Raw genomic sequence first — 21272 nt, 5'->3', positions numbered from 1 at the left:
CTGGAGCAAGGAGGGGAGGGGCAGGAGGAAAGAGCTTGGGGAGAAACTGGTGGAGGGAGGAGGGTGGGGAGGGTCCTAGGGAAGGAAGGGAGAGGAGGCTGGTGAGGAAGGAGAGAGGGAGAAGGAAGGAGAAGGGGGGGGGGGGCAGGAGAGCGGAAGCTACCCGGAGGAGGGCGCTCTCCTCCTGGGAAGGAGGGTCCTAGCCAATGTTCTGGAGGTCTCGGGTCTGAGCCTGATCTGCACACCCCTTGAGGACGCCTGGTGCCTGGAGGGTGGTTTTTTGGTTTGGTTTGGTTTGGTTTCTGGGCTCCTCTACATTTTTGCAGGAAGGAGGCCTTGCCTAGCCTGGAGAAGGGTACTGGATGCTGGTGACCTGGGGACCCAGAATGATCACATCAGAAGGCCCTGGGGTCTTTGAGTCCTTCAGGCTGTGCTGCGAGCCCTCCTTCCTCTGATTATAGACTGCTCAACAGCTAGACAGGGCGGTGGCGCGCGCCTGTGTTCCCAGCGCTCAGGGAGGCAGAGGCAGGCGGGTCCAGCCTGGTCTACAAAGCCAGTGCAGGACAGCTAAGGCTACACAGAGAAAGCCTGTCTCGGGAAAAGAAAAGACCGTTCACTAGGCTATCAACTCTGTGCTTTGATGAATGACGTTCGCAGGAGAGCAGCGAATTCTCTCCTAGTTGGGTTTAGTTGGGGGCAATGAGGTGGTCCAGAATCCAGTCCTTGCTTTGTCATTCCAACTTGGCGTGGGAAAAGACCCAAGCCCTCCTTCCTTCAAGTGTGTTAACAACCTTGTGAGTTCTGTGCAAGGAGGAAGCAACGCGCCCTGTTGAAAAGTGTCCCTGTTTGTGGCTAGTGACAGTGATGGGACGGGTTGTGTAGACTTGGGAAGGATATCTTAGGACAGAGAAGTGTGAACTGGAGGTGGGAAAGAACTCAGGCAGAGAGATCAGAATGACCCCCCTACCTCCCCCTGTCCAGAGGCTTGGTATCTGGAGGAATGGAACGTTCTGTGAGAGCCTGCGCAGGGACAGAGTGACAGAGGCTGAGGTGGGGGTGGAACAGGCTTGGATCAGAACCCCTTTCTTCCCTGAGAAGCTCGGGAAGCAGCTGGAGGGCACTGGCCGAGGCACAGCTCGCACGGCGGGTGAGGAGAAGCAGAAGTGCCCCAGAAGGAGGTGCAGCCTGTAGGGTTCCGAGCTCTAATGAGGGTCCTGAACTGTAGCAAGAACAGCGGATGCAGGGCGATCTTTTCTGAATGGATGCATAGCTGCTAGAGGAGAGGAGTTCAGATGTGACCCGGCTCTGCATCTAAGTGAGCAGGACAATCTTTCGGAAGTGGGTTGGAGCAAGTTCAGGATAGATGAGGCGTCATCTTTGGATACATGAAGTTTGGGTCAGGATGCTACTGGATCTATGGGTCTGAAGCTCAGGCAACACGTTGGGTCCTAAGCAGATGGGCTTGTGAGTCGCAGGAACATCGATGGCATCCAGAACCTAAAGAGACATGTCCTATGAGAAAAGAGCAAGAACCAAACAGGAGAAGTGCCTCCAGGGCACACTGCCTGAGGTCCAGTCTAGTAGTGGCTCAGTTAAATTGCTTAGTTTACAGCTCTGGCTGTCCTGCACTTACTTTGTAGACCAGGCTGGCCTCACTCTCACAGAGTAAGTTCCTCCTGAGTGCTGGGATTAAAGGCGTGCACCATCATGTCTGGCAGGGAAAGCTATTTTATCTATGGCTTTGCAAGTATGGAGTATGGAGGGTAGAGCCCAGAGGTGGTGTTGCACGCCTTTAATCCCAGCACTCAGGAGGCAGAAGAAGGCAGATCTCTGTGAGTTTGAGGCCAACCTGGTCTACAAAGGGAGTCCAGGACAGCTCGTGGTACACAGAGAAAGCCTGTCTTGAAAAAATGAAAAAAGAGCGCTGGAGAGAGAGGTCCTCAGTTCAATTCCCAGCAACCACATGGAGGCTCACAACCATCTGTAATGAGATCTGGTGCCCTCCTCTGATGTGCAGGTGTACATGCAGGCAGAACACTGCATACATGACAAACAAATCTTAAGAAAGAAGAGAAAATGTGGAGGGTAGAGGAATGCATGAGCCCCTTGCAGACCATCTGGCATAGGCAAGTGCGCCTAGAGGCCAGAGGTCTTCGCTAGGTGTCTGTTCTCTTATTTTTGGAGATAAGGTGTCTCAGTGACCTGGAGCTTTTCGATTTGACTGGGTCAGCTGGCCAATGAGCATGGGGTTCTGCCTGCCTGTTGTTCTGGAGCCCAGGGTCCACGTCTTCCCTTGGGGTATCCAGGCACCCATTCCTCCAGGTGCTGGACTCAAAGGAATGAAGCTCAGCAGGAACAGTGAGTCTGCGTGGGGGTGAGAGCCGTGGTGGGGGTTGGGGGAGCTGGGAGGCTGTGGAGGGCTGTGTTGCCACCTGTCTCTGATGCACTTTCAGAGAAACAGGCCTTTCAGTGATGTGACTCTTCCAGCTGTGTGTTTCCCAGCAGCAGGGAACAAATGTGCCCCATACTCCTGGCCTCTCAGGTAAAGGCTGGGGAGCCAGACTTAAGTTCTCATGTTTGGGTAGTACCATCCTGCCGCCTGCACTGTCTGCCCCACTCCTGGGCGGGTTATTTACATCAGCCTCTTCTGAGGGCCTCCTCTATGGAATCGGGGTGGGGGGTGAACCCTGCTTTTTTTTCCTTTTTTTTGGAAGACTTTTATTGAGATAATCTTCCCTTGCTTTGGTCAGACCTGCCTGGCCTACTTGACTATGGGAGTCTGGGGCTGTCTGCCTCAAGGTCATTCTTCTTCAGCCCAGAGGCCACAGGTCCGTTGTTGCTATGCCTCCACCAACCCTACTGAATGGTACATCATCTCAATGCATTCCTTTACATTTTTTTCCCTATCTTCTTTCCTTCCTTCCCTCCTTCCCTCCTTCCCTCCTTCCTTCCTTCCTTCCTTCCTTCCTTCCTTCCTTCCTTCCTTCCTTTCTTTCTTTCTTTTTCTTTCTTTCTTTTGGAATAGGATCATAAGTAAACCAGTATAGGCTCAAACTTATTCTATAGCTAAGGATGACCTTAAACTTTGGTCTCCACTCACTGAGTCCTATTCACTTTGCTCGTTTTCTCAGAAGCTAGGCAGTTCCAACCCTATCCCTTCCTTCAGTGAATTTTTTTTTTTTTTTAATCTCTTTTATCTTGCCTAGGTTGTAACCAGAGCAGGTGATGTCCTGATTTGGGAGCAAAGAAAACGAACATCCTGAGCTGAAGTAATATGTTCAAGGTCAGCCAATGGCACCACCCAAGCTGGGTCTTTGGCTTAATTCTCAGGACTCTGATCTGCAGATTGATGCCAGTGTAGCCTCCCCACTCTGACCCCAATCTCCATCCCCCACCCCTCTGTGGCTTTGCTATGCTGCTGGGCTTCGAAGGGAGGGGGCTGAAGTACCCAGATGTGACCATGAATTTAATATCCTTTTTGTGGGCTTCCAGCCATCAGAGGAGGAAGCTGTGTAGAGGGGGAGCCTGTGACCCATTTAATCCCCAACTAGTTAAATACCAACAAATCAGCTGGAGAGGAGAGGAGCCCAAGCTGCTTTGGCTGGCTTTCCTGGATGAACACAGCCCCAGTCCCCGAGTCTGATGTGACTCACAGGCCTGTTCTTTCCTACCCCAGCTGCTCCCTTGAAGGACACCATCTATCTCCTTTAGCTCTATGCTGTGGAGGGCAAAGCGAGTGCCAACTCCTGGGCACTGAGGGGCGTGCATCTTCAGGATCTTGCTTGGGATTTTGTGAGGGACATGATCCCTGCACAGCAAAGAAGCACTGGCCTCTGTCTCAGAGCTTTAGTCCCAGGGGCCAGCAATCGGCAGAATTGCAGAGGAGCCCTTAGGGCTTACCATGAGCAGAGTTATGCTCTCCTTTGTTGCTTTTATTTGTTTTGTTTTCTCTCCCCCTTGAACACTGATCTTCCTGCCTCCACCTTGCCATACTGTTTTCCAAAATACCTGTACCAACTCAAGTCATAATCTTAAAGACCTGAGCTGGGCAGAGGTGGTGCAAGACTTTAATCCCAGCTCTGGGAAACACAGGCTGTCAGATCTCTGTGCATTCCAGGACAGCTAGGGACACACAAAGAAACCCTGTCTCAAACAAAACAAAACAAAACAAAACAAAACAAACAAACAAAGACAAAACAAAACAAAGCGCTCTGAGTAGCTGAAGGCAAAGGAGACTGATTACTTCTGAGCCCGGAGGGGTGGGTAGCAGCCTGCTGGAAAGGCAAACTGAAAGTTTGATGCCTTTGGCCTCAAGGCTCCTCATGCCTGAAGTTTAAGAGAGAAGCTCTGAACAGGGTCCTTTACCCCCATTTCTGTCTCCCACACCCCCTTTTCTTTCCTGATTTTACTGGGATGGGCTTCAGTGACAAAAGGAGAATCAGGCCAAAGCAATCTATGCATAATGCATGGATGACCTGGGAATTAACTTTCTACCCAATGCCGAAAAGCCTTCTTGATGGACATTAAATTAACTATTCATTGCTTGGATACAGGATCCCTCACTGAACAATAAGCAAGTCATAATTCTTAATGGGCCAAGCAGGCAAAACTTCCCAGCTAGACAATAAACCAGAGGCAGTTCTCAGGGACTTGTCAATCAATAAGCATCTGCTGAGCTGTGCTGGAACGAGGCCACACAGACCAATGCTTCCCCCTTCCCTTTTTTCCTTCTTCTATTTTATTTGTGTAGTCGGAGGTATGTCAAAGATTCTCCGTCTCCAGTGCAGTGCTGGGGTTTCAGGCCTGTGCTGCCATACCTGCTCTTTACACGGGTTCTCCAGATCTGAATGCAGCTCCTCATGCTTGTGTGACAGGCACTTTTACAGCCTGAGCCATCTCCCAAGGAACCCCTCACTTCCTGCTTTGTTGTCTTCAAACAGGGCCTCACTCTATAGCCCTGGCTAGCTTGAAGCTTGCTATGTAGACCAGGCTGGCCTTGAACGCTTGGATATCTGCCTGCCTCTGCCTCCTGAGTGCTGGGACTCAGGTGTGCACTACCTCTTTTTGAGAAATGGTCACATGTATCTCCTCAAACTTACTGTATTGCCAAGGATGATTTTGAATTCCTGATTCTCCTGCCCCCTCCTTTGGAGTTCAAGGATTACAGATTTAGAAAACCATGCCTGGCTTCTCTGGTTTTTCTGTGTTTGCTTTTGTGTAGACAATCTCACTGTGTTACCCTGGCTGTCCTGGAACTCTCTATATTGGCCAGACTGTCTTGAAACTTACAGAGATCCACCTGCCTCTGCCTTCTAAATGCTAGGATAAAAGGTGTGTGGCTATGGCAGTATTCTTTTTTATTATTTTAATTTTTTCTTCATAATTTATTCGTTATATATCCTAATTGAAGCCCCTCCCTCACTCTGCCCAGTCCCACCCTCCCTTCCTCATCTCCTTCCCCTAGTCCACTGAAAGGGGAAGTTTTCCTCTGCCATCTGCCCATAGCTTAAGTCTCATCAGGACTGCCTGGATCTCTTCCTCTGTGGCGCACGCCTGTAATCCCAGCATTCAGGGAGGCAGAGGCAGGCAGTTCTCTGTGAGTTTGAGTCCATCCTGGCCTACAGAGTGAGTCCAGGAGAACCAGGGATACACAGAGAAACCTTGTCTCGAAAACCAAAACAAAAATCTGTATGAATTATTTTGCCTACATATGTGTAATGCCCGAAGAAGCCAGGAGAGGCCACTAGATCCCCTGGAACTGGAGCTGCAAACAGTTGTGAGCCACATGTGGGTGCTAGAAACTCAGTGCAGGTCATCTGCAAGGGCAACAAGAACTCTCAACCACTGAGCCACCTCCCCAGCCCTTATAGCAGTCTTTAATGTAACACAACAACCCCCTCCCATATGTGTGTGCGTGTGTGTGTGTGTGTGTGTGTACTAGGGATAGAATCAAGGACCTTACAGATGTTAGCCCAGTGCTCTACCACTGACTTCTACCCCTATCTACTATATTTTGAATACAATTTAAAATTAATGGGCAGACAGTAGTTAGCAGTGAATATTTAATTTGAAATGTTTGTGTGCTTTTATAAAATGTTGGGAGAAGAACTCTAGTGGCTTTGGCCTCTTTATGAAAACTGAACTGAGATTTACTGAAAAGTTGAGTCTTACAGCAGGTTAGACTGGCCTGGAAACTCACTATGTAGCCCAGCTGGGCCTGTGTTCGGAGCTCTGGGGTCTCTGCCTCAGGAGTACTGGGTTAAAGGTATTTGCTACCATGCTTGGCTCCAGAACCATGGTCTTGCCTCCACTCCTGCCTTGTGACCTCTTACTGTGCCTTTTTATTATCATTTTTTTATCAGACAGGTCCACAGTAGGGGTCACAGATATTTTTAGACAACCTGCTTCAGGATGCACAGGTCACACCCCTGACAGGTTTTACACACACACATATGTACACACATACACACACACACACACACACACACACACACACGTTTTGAGGACAGGATTAAAGTCTGAACACACAATTCAGTTGTGTTTCACATTTACTTACATAAACTGAAGGTAACTGTGTGTGGTATTGTTAGTGTACCTGTATTTTGATTAGGACACATGAGGCCAGATGTTGAATTTTCCATTAGTGGCATCACATCAGGGCTTAAAGCTTTTCACATTTTACAGAATTTCTGGATCCAGATCATAAGGTTAGGGATGCGCCTCTGCAATATTTTTTTTTTTTCTGAAATCTGTAGCTTCCATTAGGAACTCAAAGACCTCTCTTGCTAGCCACAAACTTAAACTGCGTCTCTCTTTGTGTGCATTCGTGTGTGTGCCTGTTCATGTATGTTAGAGGAGAGTTTTGAGTTAGAATTCTTCCTCCTCCTCCTTATTCTTCTTCGAACATCAGGTCATGAAGTCCAGGTGGCCCTGTGCTCTCAGTCTTCCTGCCTCAGACCCCTCCCCCCCTTGGAACACTGATACCATCATCAGTTTGGGAATCATTCTTCTAAAAATTAGCCTAGGTGGACAGTGATACAGTTCAGTCGGTAAAACACTTGCCTCACAAGACTGAGGGTCTGGGTTTGACGCCTCCGATCTAGGTTAAAACAAACAAAAAACACGAAACATGGTGGCACACTCCCGTTGTTCCAATACTTGCTATTCCTGCAAAGACAGAAGGATCCTGGGGCTTGGGAGCCAGCCTCTCTTCACATGGATAAGCGCTCCTGGGCGAGTGAGGGAGGAAAGACCCAGTGTTGGCCTTCGGCTTGTATAGTCCCATCACCAGCACGGACCTGTGAGCACACGCATAAAATCAACCCACGTTGGCTAGAGGAGTAAGGGGTGGGTTGGGAGTCGTGTGGTTTTAATGAAAGGCTCTGGGTTTGATCCTCAGCACAGTAAGAGAGAAAACAGGTGTCCTAGAATCGTGATGAACTAGGATCGTTTCATACAACAACCGGACTTGGAAGAGAAAGAATAGTTTTTTTTTACGTTGCTGTGTGTGCTACAGAAGGACTGAGTTTGAGGCCAGCCTGAGTTACACAGTATGAGCCCTTTTCTCAAAAACATGAGCAAAATTACGCTACCACCGCTAAAATCAAATAAAAAAAAAAAATCAAGGAGCTGGCTGGGTTTTCCGAGGGCAATGTCCATGCCAGTTCCTGCAGAGGCAGTGACCAAGTAACGAAAAGAATCTATAGTTTCCATTCTGAATTCTCGTTTTCACGGAAAAGCCGGGAACTACACTTCCCAGAATCCTTGACCACGTGAGCAGTCAGCTCTCCTGAGAGGTTTGTCACGTGGGTGGGAGGGAGGCCTGCGGAGGCGGCGCGTGCAGAGACCCAAGGGCGTTCCCGGCAGCTTCCGCGGGTGCTTCTGAAGCCCGCCTGCAGGGACGCTGCAGCCCGAGCTCAGGAGAGGGGCGGCTCTGCCGCGCTGATCCTGTTAGCGGGGTTCAGAGCAGGCCCTGCAGCTTGGGCGCTGCACACTGACCGCTGCCTTGCTCCCTCAACCTTCCCCGAGGTTGTGTAAACGCCAGTGTTCTGTACTCGGTACTTAAGTACTTAACCACTTTTTTGCTTTTTAACTCCAAACTCACTTCTCAGTATCTGCTACTGAAATGACTCGGGTCATTTCAACTATTTTTAAGACAGGAAAGGAGGTCGTGTACTAACCTTTAAGTTGGGTCTCTTGAGTGTTTGCTTGAGGCAAGGTCGCACCACGTTTACTCTGGCTGGCCTGGTACTCGCTTTCTAGCCCAAGCTGGCTTGGGCCAGGCTGGCCTTGAACTCAGAGACCCACATGCTCTGCCTCCCGAGTGCAGGGATTCCACCCATGCCCAGCTCACCTATCAACTTTTAAAAGGAGCCTACTGAATCTCTTTTTCACCTCTATGTGCAGTTGAAGTGTGTTCTGTAAGGTAAATCCTAGTTAAGAAAGGCTGCTGAAAATGGAAACGTATCTAAAATAGCACAAACTCTATCTAGCAGTGTTCTGTTTTCCTATAGGGACCTATAAAATAGGGTTTTTGGTTTGTTGTTGTTTTTTGAAGCTTTGTGTGTGTGCAGGTTTGCTCAGGGGACCCTGATGAAGCCAGCTCCAGGAATCCAACACCCTCTGGCCTCCTCAAACACACACACACACAGATTGTTGTCAGGCTTAGTGGCCAGTGCCTTCACCCCCTGAACCATCTCACCAGACCCCATCCAGCTCTTCAGACCTGCAGAGCAAGATTCCCTGGAGCTGGAGTTACAGATGGCTGTTGAGCCGCCCAGTGTGCATGCTGGGAACCTTTCTCAGGTGCTCTTAACCACTGAGCCATCTCCCCAGCTCCCCAAGCCCGCCACCTCTCACCTCTCCTCTAGGTCAAGCTCTGGTCTTAACAACCCTGGGATCCTGGGGAACCAGAAGCCCCTTCTGGAGCTGCTGCTGGACACGGCCCGCATCACAGGGCTTTGTGGGTCCTTCATACCTGCAGTCTTTTCTCACTGTGAGAGCAGGATAACAGGATCCCTGGCATGCCAGGAGTGCCTGAGGACCCTGCTCCTTTAGTTAAACACCCCCCTCCCCCCCACACACACACGCAAATGTAGGTGCTGAGAAGTGAACTCAGGTTCTAGTGTGGGTACTGAGAACTGGTCATCTGCAAGAGCAACGAGGGTGCTGAGCCATCTCTCCAAGTCACCTTACTGGGCTTGCGTTTTTAGTTGTTCAAAGGAGGGAGGGATGGGGGATATTGAGGGCAAGGCAAGAGGGAGGGGAAGGGGGGAGGCAGAGAGGCAGAGTCTTTCCTCACCTGTATTTTAATGGAACTTTTGTCATGCATTAGCAGGTTTGTGTGTGGCTTATTTCTGGATTTCTAGTCTCTGCTCTGTGGTTGTGCTTATCCTTGTACAAATATGGTTTTAATGGTAGTGGCTTTATAATCCATCAGGATGAATGTACTTTACATCATCCTGGATGATGTAAAGGAGCTTCTCGCTCCTCGTCAGGGTCCTTTTTGGTATTCTGGTTTCTGTGGTCCCTACAAATCTGGCAACATCTACTGAGCTTCTGCATTTCTACAAAAAGGGCAGGAGAGGGGACTCTTGAGTACAGGTTCTTTGGAGCAGCAGGGAATAGGGGGAAGTGATGTCTTCACAGCACGGAGCCTTTCGGTTGGTGGGTGTGATAGGGTCCTCTTTTCCTCAGGTTCTTGGGTCTTCTACTAGAAGAATCGCTCCTTCTCTGTCTCTCCTCTGTGCACCTCCCTCCTTTGAGACAGGGTCTCCTGTGTTCTAGGCTAGTCTCTATCTCAGCTTCTTTTCTGCTGCTGTGAGAAAACACCGCGACCAAGGCAACCTAGAGAAGGGAGGGTTTATTTGGCTCAAGGTTCCGAAAGGACTGGAGTCTGTCCTGGTGGGAGGCGTGACTGCAGGCGCCGGGGCAGCCAGCCAGAGCTCATGCCTTGACACAAACGGGAAAAGGAGAGAGAGTGGCAGAAATGCAGATCCATCAGGGGTCTTCAACCTCTCCCACGCCGACCCAAGCCACCCACTCCTCCATCACGGCCACAGTTTCTAAACCTCCCTCCACAGGGCTGTGCTGTCATGCTTTTGTTCCAGACATTTTTTTTCTCTCCATCCCAAATATTTAGGCAGAGACAGGTGGATCTCTGTGAGTTGGAGGCCAGAGTGAGTTCCAGAAGAGCCAGGGCTACACAGAGAAATGCTGTCTCAAGGGGGACAAAGATTATAGCTAACATTATGGACTTTCAGAGCAAACATCTTGTATACTACAAATAGTGTTCTTCAGCTTTACCTTCTGCAGGTTTTGTTACCATTGGCGGGGGGGGGGGGGGAGATGTAGCAAGCTCACTGTCTGTCACACTGCCCTGTCCCCTCAAGGGTGTTTGCCTCACTGTAGCCATTGGCACATCAAGCCCCACCCACTTTAGGCACTAAAATAGGCATTCAGATTTTGCTCAGTCAACAGGTTTTCTTGGTGTTCTTTGGAAGACTGCCCATAAGAACCCTATAAACACTATCAATTTGAATAAGGGAAAAAAATACCCTACTTTTAACTGAAACCTATCCTTTGCTTTAATTCTGAATGTCAGAAATAAGCCCAGCATACCTTTGTCTTCAGTATTTCACATCTTAAAGATGGGCCCATCAGAAGAAAATGGATCTGAGAAGTTACTCTCAGTGAGGTCATGCCGGTCCCTGTACCAGTACCTTGGGAGTTTGTGGTGTCAGCATAAACAAAACTGCTTCACTACAGCTTAAATGTGCAGCATGCATTTAGGCAAGGTGGTGATGCTGCCTCACAGTACTGGAGGGGCTGAGGGAAGATCAGCAGGGAGATCCCGGGTTAAAGGTTACCCCAGGATAGATCGTCAGACTTTGTCTTAAAGAAAAGAAAAAGAAAAAAGTCTGGTGAGAGGGCTCAGTGGAAAAAGGCATTTGCCACCAAGCCCGATGGCCTGGGTTTGACTCCTGGGTCCCACAGAAGACAACTGACTCATAAAAGGTGTCCGCTGACTTCCAAATATGGGTTGTGGCAGGCATTCTTGCAGGTATTTGTATGTGCTTGCGCGCGCGCGCGCACACACACACACACACACACACACACAGTACAAGCAGTAAAAATTTTCTTTAAGAAAAAGAAAAAGCAAGGCATGATGGTGCACGTCTTTGGTCCCAGCACTTGGGAGGCAGAGGCAGGCAGATCTCTGTGAGTTTGAGTCTAGCCTGGTCTACAGATTGAACTCTAGGACAGTCAAAACAGTATAGTGAGGCCCTGACTCGGATAGATTAATGAGTAAAGTAAAATAAAAGCAATAAAAAATTAATGTCAACACAGCCAGTGCCGTACAGCATGTATTACGTGACTATGATAAGAAGCATGTGACGGTTTGTCAGTTAACTGTGCTAGCTGTTTACCATCGTTTGAGTACATGTTCCTTATATGTCTACAATGTTCCTTATATGTAAACAATGTTCCAGCCATGTACACAGAAACCATCTATGGTGCATGTGTGAATACACTCTACAAGGTCTGTCAAATCACCTAGTGACACACTCCTCAAAACAAATCCTGTTGTGAGTGGCGCCTGACACTCAAAGCTGGGGCTGGCCGCTCCTCTGAAGTCTCTGCAGTATTGGCACAGGACAGGGAAGATGTTCTGCTCTCCTCCCTTGCCAATTTCACAGATGATACAGAAAGACAGGAAAGATCTAGAACAAAGGCAAAAGGGAGCAAAAAAGCAGCCAGAGTTATCTGCCATTTGTGCTGCTCCTAATTCCCACAGGCAACATAAAGGGCCAGGCGATAGGAACACAGAGAGAAGTGTCATTACCGAAAAACAAAGGTTTTTCTGAGGTGACAACTCTTCTTCTTCTTTTTTTAATGTTATGTATTTACTTATATTTGCTACAAGATCTCATCGTATAGCCCTGGCCGTCCTGGAACTCACCCTGAAGACCAGGCTGGCCAGGAACTCAGAAACTCACCTACATGGGTAGGGCATCACTTACAGGCCTGTGGGTGCGCCCTGTCCCCAAAAGCCTGTACTGGAAACTCTTACCCATCAAGGATGATGGCTTTCCCACAGCCACCTGGATGGCGAGCCCTCCCCACCTTCTGGACCTCCACATCTAATCTAGTCCCTCCCCGAGGCCACATGCAGTTAGGGAAGCAGTCCACGCAGCAGGTGGTCTGGTGGCTGGCTAAACCAGCAGCAAGCCCAGCTGGAATCAGCCAGCACAGCTGAACTCCCAGAGATGGTAGTTGTCTGGCTTCAAGGATGGTGATGGGCAACAGGTGTATCCTCACGATTTGTGGGCAGGAGTATGAACTAAATATGTCTTTTGGGTAGTGGTTCATCTGAGAGCACATAAATTCCCCCTTATCCACAAAGAATGTGTTGCCAGACTCCTAAAGCTGCAGCTGCAAACAGTACCAAGGCCTGTTATTTAAGTACGTACATTCCTAAGGCCCAGTGGGCTGGAGAGGTGGCCCAGTGGTTAAGAGCACTTGTTGCTCTTGCAGAGGACTGAGTTTGATTTCCAGAACTGCACAATAGATCACAACCATCCATAACTCCAGTTCCAGTGCCCTAATGGCCTCTTCCGACCTCCTCAATCGCCAGGTACATGTGTGGTGCACATATATACATGCAGGCAAAACACACACACAAAATGAAACAAATCTAAAAGTTTTTAAGGTTAGGCACAGTGAGAGATTGGCAACAACGATAACACTGAATAATTGTAAGGATATACTGCAATCGGAAATATGAGTGTGGTCTCTCTGAAAGAATAAATGCCTGGCATGATAGTGCATGCTGTTGATCCTAGCACTCGGGAGGCAGAGACAGGTGCATCTCAGCCTGGGCTACAAAGTGAGTCCAGGACAGCCAGGCTATTACACAGAGAAACCACATCTCAAAACCTGAGAGAGACAGAGACAGAGAGAAAAGAATCAAACAAATAGGAGAACTATCAGATCATGTCTAACTGAAACAGTGGCAAGTGAAACCACAAATTAAAAGGACTACTAGTATAATTAAAAAAATACGCAAACCTGGCATGGCAGCATGTGACTGTGGTACCAGCTGCTTGGTAGGCTGAGGCAGGAGGATCACTTGAGCTCAGGACTTTTGAGGCCAACATGTCACTGGGAGGAAAACTGACAAAAACACAAAACACTGAGCTGGTAAATACATCACTAGAAATTTATTATTGAGCTATAACCAGCTGAGGAAAATGTAAATTAAAGGCTGAAGAGATGGCTCCGCAGCTGAGCTCACTGGCTGCTCTTGCAGAAGACTGAGTTTGATTTCCAGTACCCACACAGTGACCCACAACCATCCATAACTCCTGTTCCAGGGGATCCGACACTTTCTTCTTACTTCCACGGGCACCAAGGACACACATGGTGCACAGACAGATAAAACACTCATATGCGTACATAATTCTAGAAACTTATCTTAAAATGCAAATAAAAAAGATGTCCCTGGGGGCTGAAGTGTGGCTCAGTTGGAGGGGGTTCTGCAAAAGAAACTTTTATTCGCCTGGTTCAGTTGTCATCTTGGAGGATATTGCTTCCATCTGCTAATTTAGGCCTAGTCCTAAGAAGCTTCTAGCCTCTGTACCTAGGCCAAGAATGTTTTCAGCTTCTGAGACTTACTGCTTAGTAAGCTAACCCTTCTTGCCTTTTTTTTTTTTTTTTTGAGACAGGGTTTCTCTGTGTAGCCTTGGCTATTCTAGACTTGCTCTGTAGACCAGGGTGGTCTCAAACTCATCTACCTCTGCCTCCCAGAGTGCTGGGATTACAGGTGTGCACTAACAGTGCCCAGCTCTAACTGAGCTCTGGGCTGTAGGGTTCAACTCAGCTGTTCTGGCTCAAACTCCTCTCCCAGCTGACTTATCCAATCTGGCTTTTCTCTTGGCCCCTGAATTGCTCTGCTTGGCCACCAACTAACTCAAAGCACTCTGCTTTAATCTCCTGGCTCCTTCTCATTCTCTGGCTCATTCATTCTTTACCTGTGTTCCTTTTCTGCAACCTGTCTGCTATTACTGTCTAGGTAAAACAGCCTCCTCTCTCTCATTGCCCCTTAAGCAGCTTCTCTTTCCTCTCTCCTCATGAGAGCTGGGCATGTCTTATTCTGCCAAATCTTCTTCATTTGTCACCTTTTCTGCCACTCAATTAGACATCACTTTTAAACGTAGATATTTCATTTTACAAACTAACTTTACCTTTATTGCTTGGGTCACACCTGGACCTAAGCTTTTCTTTACCTGAAACTTGCTCTATACCAGGTTGGCCTTGAACTCAGATTTGCTTGCCTCTATCTCCTGGATTAAAGGCATGTTTGAATTGCAGCTGATCACACAGACCTAGAAGGTCTTTGAATGTAATCTCTTGCCAGAACAGGCATGTTCTTAATTAAAATTCCTCTAAAAGGTACCTAGCTTGTACAGGTCCTGGGTTTGATCCCCACCACTTATACTTGGCATGGTGGGACAGTTAGTCCCAGTCCTGGAAAGGTAGAGGAAGAACACGGGCTAGCCTAGGCTAGTACATTGTTTTTTTTAAAAAAAGAAAAAGAAATGGCAACAAATTTGTCTACTTCCATTATGGAGTTGTTACAGAATGTTTAGTAACATTGAAAACCTAAGATTTTGCTAAATGAAGAAAAGATAAAAATTCTTTATGTATGTCTCTTTTTAGTATCTTCTTAGTTTCCTTTCCTCTTGTGGCTGTCATGAAATACCCTGACAAAAGCAATTTACAGGACGAAGGATTTAACTATAGCTCAAAATTCCAGGTTATAGTCCATCAATGCAGGGCAGTCCCGGCAGCAGAAGCAACAGGTCACTGCTTCAGCGAGGGGCAGAGAGAGAACGCATGCCCAGTGCCCCCAAGAAAGGGTGCTGCTGACGCTCAGGGTGGCTCTTCCCTGCTTCAATTTACTCAGTTACAAAAGCTCCCCCAGAGACAGGCCCACAGGTCAACCTGATCTGGCCAGTTCCTCAGGGAGACCTTCTTCGCAGGTGATTTTAGATTGTGTCACATCGACAAAACTAACCATGACAGTTCCAGTTCTGTTTAATGTAGTACATATGTATGTGAGTTTAGAAAAAAAAAATCAAAAGATTAGCTGGCAAGGTATGGAAACTCTTCCTGCTTCTGGTAGAATTCTATATACACGTTTAGAATTTTGAAAAATTACATTTGAACATTTTCCTCAGTATTTCTCAATAAGCACAGGGTATTTTGTAAGAGGAAAGCAATAACTTTTTTCTAAGAACATTTATGTATTTGTGTGAATGTGTATGTTTGGCGCAAATGTGGAGGTCAGAGAAAAACTTGTGAGAATCCATTCTAGATCCTTCACCACATGGATACTGATTCAGGTTGTTGGATTTGGCAACAAAGGCTTTAGAGGCAAATGATTTTAAAAAGCAATTGGAAATTACAGCTTATTGTTCTCCAAAAGCCTTTGCAGATCTTAACAGGCAACGTCATTAGCATTTTTTCTTTAGAATCACAGTTGGATTCACGTTGAGATCAATGAGACTGACCACCTGAAAGATAAATTGGGCAAGGGACGCCACAGTCCAGGGCTAAGCAGGCGACTCCCTTTCCCTGCCTGGCTCTACTGCTGCTTTGCAGCCCCAGCACCTGTGAGTTCTACCCAGATCTTAGCGAGGCTTGTTTTGCTTTTTAAACTCTGGATCTGTCTCCCAGTTCTTCCTCCTGCTGATAAGAGTCTGTCTGGTCTTGTCTGCTGGATGAATCATGCCTCAGAAATGGAATAGGCCTGGAGGCCAGGGCCCATTTCTGTTGACAAGCTGGGCCCAGTTCCAAGGGTGACATTAATGTGCATACTAAGGGTTTTGCTGGAGGCCCCAGGCTGGCAGGCAGGTGTGGGTGCTGCTTTGTTTCTGGGCTGTGGAACCACATCAATGCTAAAGCAATGTGGCCAAACACCAGTGAGCAAAAGCCTGCTTCTTCTTTGGTGAAACTTCAGGGATCCTGTGGCCCTCCCACGGGGGGTGGGGTGGGGGGGGTGTCTCTATGCAGATGTTCTCAGAGCTCCACACTGGAGAAGTTTCCTTCCTAGTGGGAAGATCTGAAAGGCTGGATCCAGAATCCTGCTAAAGCATGCATGAATCCTACTCGGCCCAGTTTACCCTTGTATGAGAACAAGATCTGGGGCCAGTTGGATTTAGGTTTGGATCCCAGCTTCACTCAGCTTGAGAGTGCTAATTAATGTTACTGAGCATGGGGCTCATCTGTAAATGAAAATGCTGAGCCTAGGCCAGGGACAGCTCTCCATGAAATCCAAGGTGGTTATGGTGATCATCATGTTTGTCTTACAGATTGGGAAACTGAGGCATATCGTAGTAGTTAATTGGTTTCAAGGTCACAGGGAATGTGGCTGGAGTCCAAGGTGTTTTTTTAAGAGAGTCTTGCTCTGTGGCCCAAGCCACCCTTCCACCTCAGCCTCTCAAGTGCTGGGATTACAGGCATGTATCACCATGCCTAGTGAGTCAAGTTTTTAATGATGGGCTTGGGGAGTGCTATTATAAGATGCATAACAATATAACTGTGGTTTATTAGCTCACTCAATGCCAGGCACTATATAGAAGTTCCCTCATTTGCTCTTCCCACTGCCTGGCCCAGGCAGGGACTGTTGTTACATGCTATCATTGATCTGGCAGGACGGCCGACTATACACAAGGCCCTGTGTGAAGGGCTGGGTCTTTTGAGAATGTTACAGCATCAGGGGCAAAGACAGTTCCTTAAATAACTGATTCATGGCAGAATCATAGTTGCGTAGAGCTGGAAGAGAGCCTAGAGGTCATGTGGTTTAAACTCATTTTCAAGGATGACGAGAACTGACTCGCTCTGCTTATTCCCACAGGGTTTGGGAGAAAGGCTCTGTGAGATGAGGAAAACACAGTGTTTATACTCTGCTCAGCCTTCCAGCCTGGCAGGCAGGTGCGGCTGCCGCCCTCACGTCACACACAGGGAAACTGATGTTGAGACTTCCAGGTGGTAGTTTGCCCAACAGCATGCATCTAGTAAGAGACGGGTCTGGGTTTTCAGCACAGTGGATGCCAGGCTGTGATTCTGTCGGTACCGGCCCAGCTCTGGAAGACGGTTAGGAGGGCAGAGATGAAGACTTTGTACGGGGTGGGTGGGTAAGTGCTCTCAAGATTTTGGGGTGCTGTGCAAACACGAGCTTTACTCAGAAAGGAGTAAGGGTCTCCAGAAGTGGTGTGTTGCTCAGGGAAAATTTAGAAAGATCTCTAGCAGAAAACAACAAATGCTTGGATCTGGACCTGCATTTCTGGGGTGGGAATGAGGAGTTCCTGGTGTGGGGTGGGGGGGGGGGTGGGAGTTGAGGATTCTTTGAGCCCTTCTCCAGAAGCATAAAATTACAGATAAGCTAATCAGCTTCTTGGCTTGGACGACAGGAAGCCTTAGGCAGCTAAATGCAGAGCTGACTGGATGGGGGCAAGTGAGAGGAGATGAAAATTAGGGAGGAACGAGAGTCAGATTCAAACCCTGGCTTTCTAGAACTTTCAAATTAGGAGATGACAGACAAGCTGCTCCACAGTTTCTGCCTGAGTTCCTCAGTGCTGGGACGCAGATAATTGTCTGCACTTAAGCAGCCTGTGTAAACTGAACCAGCCGGCATGCAGCGGTTACTGTGACCGCTGGCACAGGATGCATCCAGTGAGAGCTTGCTATCGCCACTGTCGTCATTATAACCCTAAAGACCTGGATGCAGCTAGTATGCAGGGGAAGGCTAGTTGACTACAACAGCCTCACCAATCAGTCTGGTTTCCTGATTGGATTCTGGCAGGGCTGGTCTGGTCTTTGAAGTAGCAGACACTGGCTGCCATCTCTCCATTGCCTCAGTGTTGTCCATAGTTGAATCTGTTTTTCAGGGAAAAACCACGACTTAGATACAGAGGAAGAAGAGGCTGGTGGGCAGCCTCATCCTGTGACCCTGGGCTAGCAGTCTGCTCAGAAGTAATATTTTGCTTGTTACTCTACTTTCTGATATTTTCCTTCTGTATCTTTGTTGGGATTGCTGAATATACTTTCGCTTTCTCAATAGAGTCAGTTCAGACTAGCCTCACACTCATGGTAATTCTCCTGCCTCAGCTTTCTAAGTGCTGGGTTCATAGGCATAAGCTGTTATGCTTAGCTCTGAATCCTTCTGAATGAATCTTCTGTCCACCCACCTCCAGCCTTGTACATGGTGGTATTCTTAGAGACAGATACACTCCTGTAGCTATGCTCAATGTTCACAGAATGGGCATTCCTCTTTTGAGCAGGACAATGGCACACTGGAAGGATGATTGCCAGGGTGAGAGAAAGGAAGAGCATATATACTGACAGACACCCCTCCATGGGATCAGAATTGGCCAAGGAGCTCAAATGTCTTCATCATGCAGTCCCGAAAGGAATGTACTAAACTCCATTGCATAAGTGAAACTTGCCTGGAGCCCCATTTAGCCTGCAGATATGGGAATGCAATGGGGATCTGTTCAAAACCAGAGTCAGCTCTTCTTTGTACCAAGAGAGGATCATAGTATTAAAATGAGTATCTTTATAGGTGTTTAAAAATGACACAGATCGCTCTACAAAAACCCGAAAAACCCAATGCTTCAGAGCTTTTGGGCTGGGGAAGCCTAGTACGGAAAAAGAACTGCCTGCTCCATGGAAGGCAAAGCTCCATTGTTTAGGAAGCAAAGGGCTGCCCAGCCTTTTGTCCACGGAGAAAGCTTCAGCTCACTGCCACTAGCGAGCTCACGAGGCTTCTATTTTTCTGTTCTTAGTGGCTATTGGTCTAGGAAGAGCGTAAGAGGTCTGAAGCACAGGAACTATTTCTGGACTCTGGTCTTTGCATATGCAGACTTATTCTGTTTACACATCCTCTCTCCAGATTTGCACAGCCTGACCACAGAAATATCACCCTCCAAGGCCAGGTAGATAGAGGCAACCAAGTAGTCTCCAGTGGTGGATGGTCACTGAGCAACCATAGGAACCCAGTGCCCTGAACTAAATTCTGTTTTAGTGTAGTGGTTCAGGACTCTTGACTGGGGCTGCCAGAGCAGAAGCCTTTTCCTGCCTTGGAGAGGAGCCCCTCTCCTGGATTACTACTGGTCTTATCTGGTCTTACTTGTTACAGTACCAAAGGAGGAAGAAGGAAGTCTCACAGTGGGTATGGGAATGAGCCAGGTCTCCCATAGAAAACAAACTGGGAATAGAGGCCTGTGGCAAGACTTTGAAATTATTTTCTTCACCTAATCAGGTGGGAAAACATGTAGAATGTGGCAGGGTCAAAAGGCTGTGAAGTGGCCTTTCCTTAGGAGGCAGGCACACTTGCATAGCTGCCTGTGCCCAGGGGGTGAGTTTGAGAGAGGGATGGAGGGAAGGAGAAAGGAGAGAAAGAGTTCAGAGATCAGTGCTGCCCTGTGGTAGTTTGTTTCTCTGTTGCTGTGATAATCACTGTGACCAAAAGCAACTCGAAGAGGCAAGGTTTTGTTTGGCTAACACTTCCAGGTCACAGATGGAAACTAAGGCAAGAATTCAAGAAGGGACCTGGAGGCAACACCTGAAGCTAGATCATGAAGGAACAGTACTGACTGGCTCACTACCTGTGGCTCACTCAGCTTGCTTTGTTAACACCACTCAGGACCACCTGCCCAGAAGTGGCACTGCCTCCGGTGGCCTAAGCCCCAGCAACAATTAAGAAAGTGCCTTACAAACTTCTCTACTCACAATCTGATGGAGGCATTTTTTTTTTCAACTGAGGTTCCACTTTCCTAGAGCACTCTAACTTGTGTCAAGTTGACCAAAAAAACAAAACAAAACAAAAACCAAAAACTCAAAAACAAAACAAAAACCAACCAACCAACCAAACAAACAAACCCAACCAACCAAAACAATCCTCAAAACACAACTGACTGTCACTACCTGTCAAAAACTTGATTTTCTTACAACCTGAAGCCCCAATACAAAACAAGCTAGTTTCCCCTGCCTTTCCACCAGTTATTTCAGAGATGTTGGATTTAGAAATCTCATCATCAGGGACTGAAGAGATGATGGCTGGCTCAGCCGTTAAGAGAACTGCTCCTCTTCCAGAAGATCTGGATTCATTCTCAGTAACCATATGATGGTTCACAACCATCTTTAATGGGATCTGATCCACCCTTTTAAAGGCATGCATGCAGACACAGCACTCATATACCTAACATACATAAATAAATATTAAAAAAAGAGAAGTCCTTTTTTCATCTTCAGTCCTTATTTCCAGGGCTGTTTTTGTTTAATATTGTAAGTGGGAGGGGGACAACTCCAACATTTGCATAGGGATCTGCAGATAGGTAAGGTTGTGCTGTGGGAGAGAATCTGAGAAGCGGACTGATCCTCGAACCTGTAATCCCAGCCTCCCCTAACTGGAGTTTGTGCTTCTAAACTCTTGCTTCCTGGGGTATGCTCGACACACATCAGGCAACATGCAACGTGATCTTTTTTTTTTTTTTTTTAAAGCACTATCTTGTCGTTTTCCTATTTAAACTCTGCAGATGCCACCGAACGTAGGTCACTGGGCCCACGTGACTCGCATCCTGCTGACGACTTAATCCTTTAGAACTCGTCCTACCGTCGGCAGCCGCACTGCTTTCTGTTCTAAGCTCGCCATCTGTCCTCTGCTCAGGATCTTTGCCTAGTCTCTGTTCTGGTCACCTGTTATGGACGTCTTCTCTGACTATCCAAACGAGGTCTCCTAGTCTACACCCACATCCCTGTTTCACAGCAAATGGTAATGATACGAATCCAACAACTCTACGTCATTTATTTGTCTGCTTCCTCTACAAAATCACACAAGCCCCAGGAAATCTCTGACGCTAACCAAAGCCTTGTACGTGGATGGCCTATAGCATTCTTGAGATAAAGGCTCTTTTCAAATCCTAACAATTCTGTGACGCATGTGAGACTTCGGAGGTTTGCGGGGTCAGGACCAGAGACTGGTTCAGTCTGGCTATGACAGCTTCCTTTTAGCTCTTTATTTTACTCTTAATCCACCTTTCCTGGGAGGTCTGGTCCGGCTTTAAGTTTCTTCTCAGTGCTCCCACGACCGCCCAAATTTCGGAAGCTTCGAGACCTATAGTCCTTATTCAAGAGATTCAAGAGTGGATCTTTTGGGTGCTCTTAGCCTTCCTTGCTTCTCCCCTCCCCTCGCCGCCCCCTCGCGC

This window comes from Psammomys obesus, unplaced genomic scaffold (assembly GCF_907164565.1).
Source record: "Psammomys obesus unplaced genomic scaffold, mPsaObe1.curated_primary_1811, whole genome shotgun sequence".
NCBI classification, from domain to species: Eukaryota; Metazoa; Chordata; class Mammalia; order Rodentia; family Muridae; genus Psammomys; species Psammomys obesus.
Note: the sequence above shows the minus strand (reverse complement) of the source record.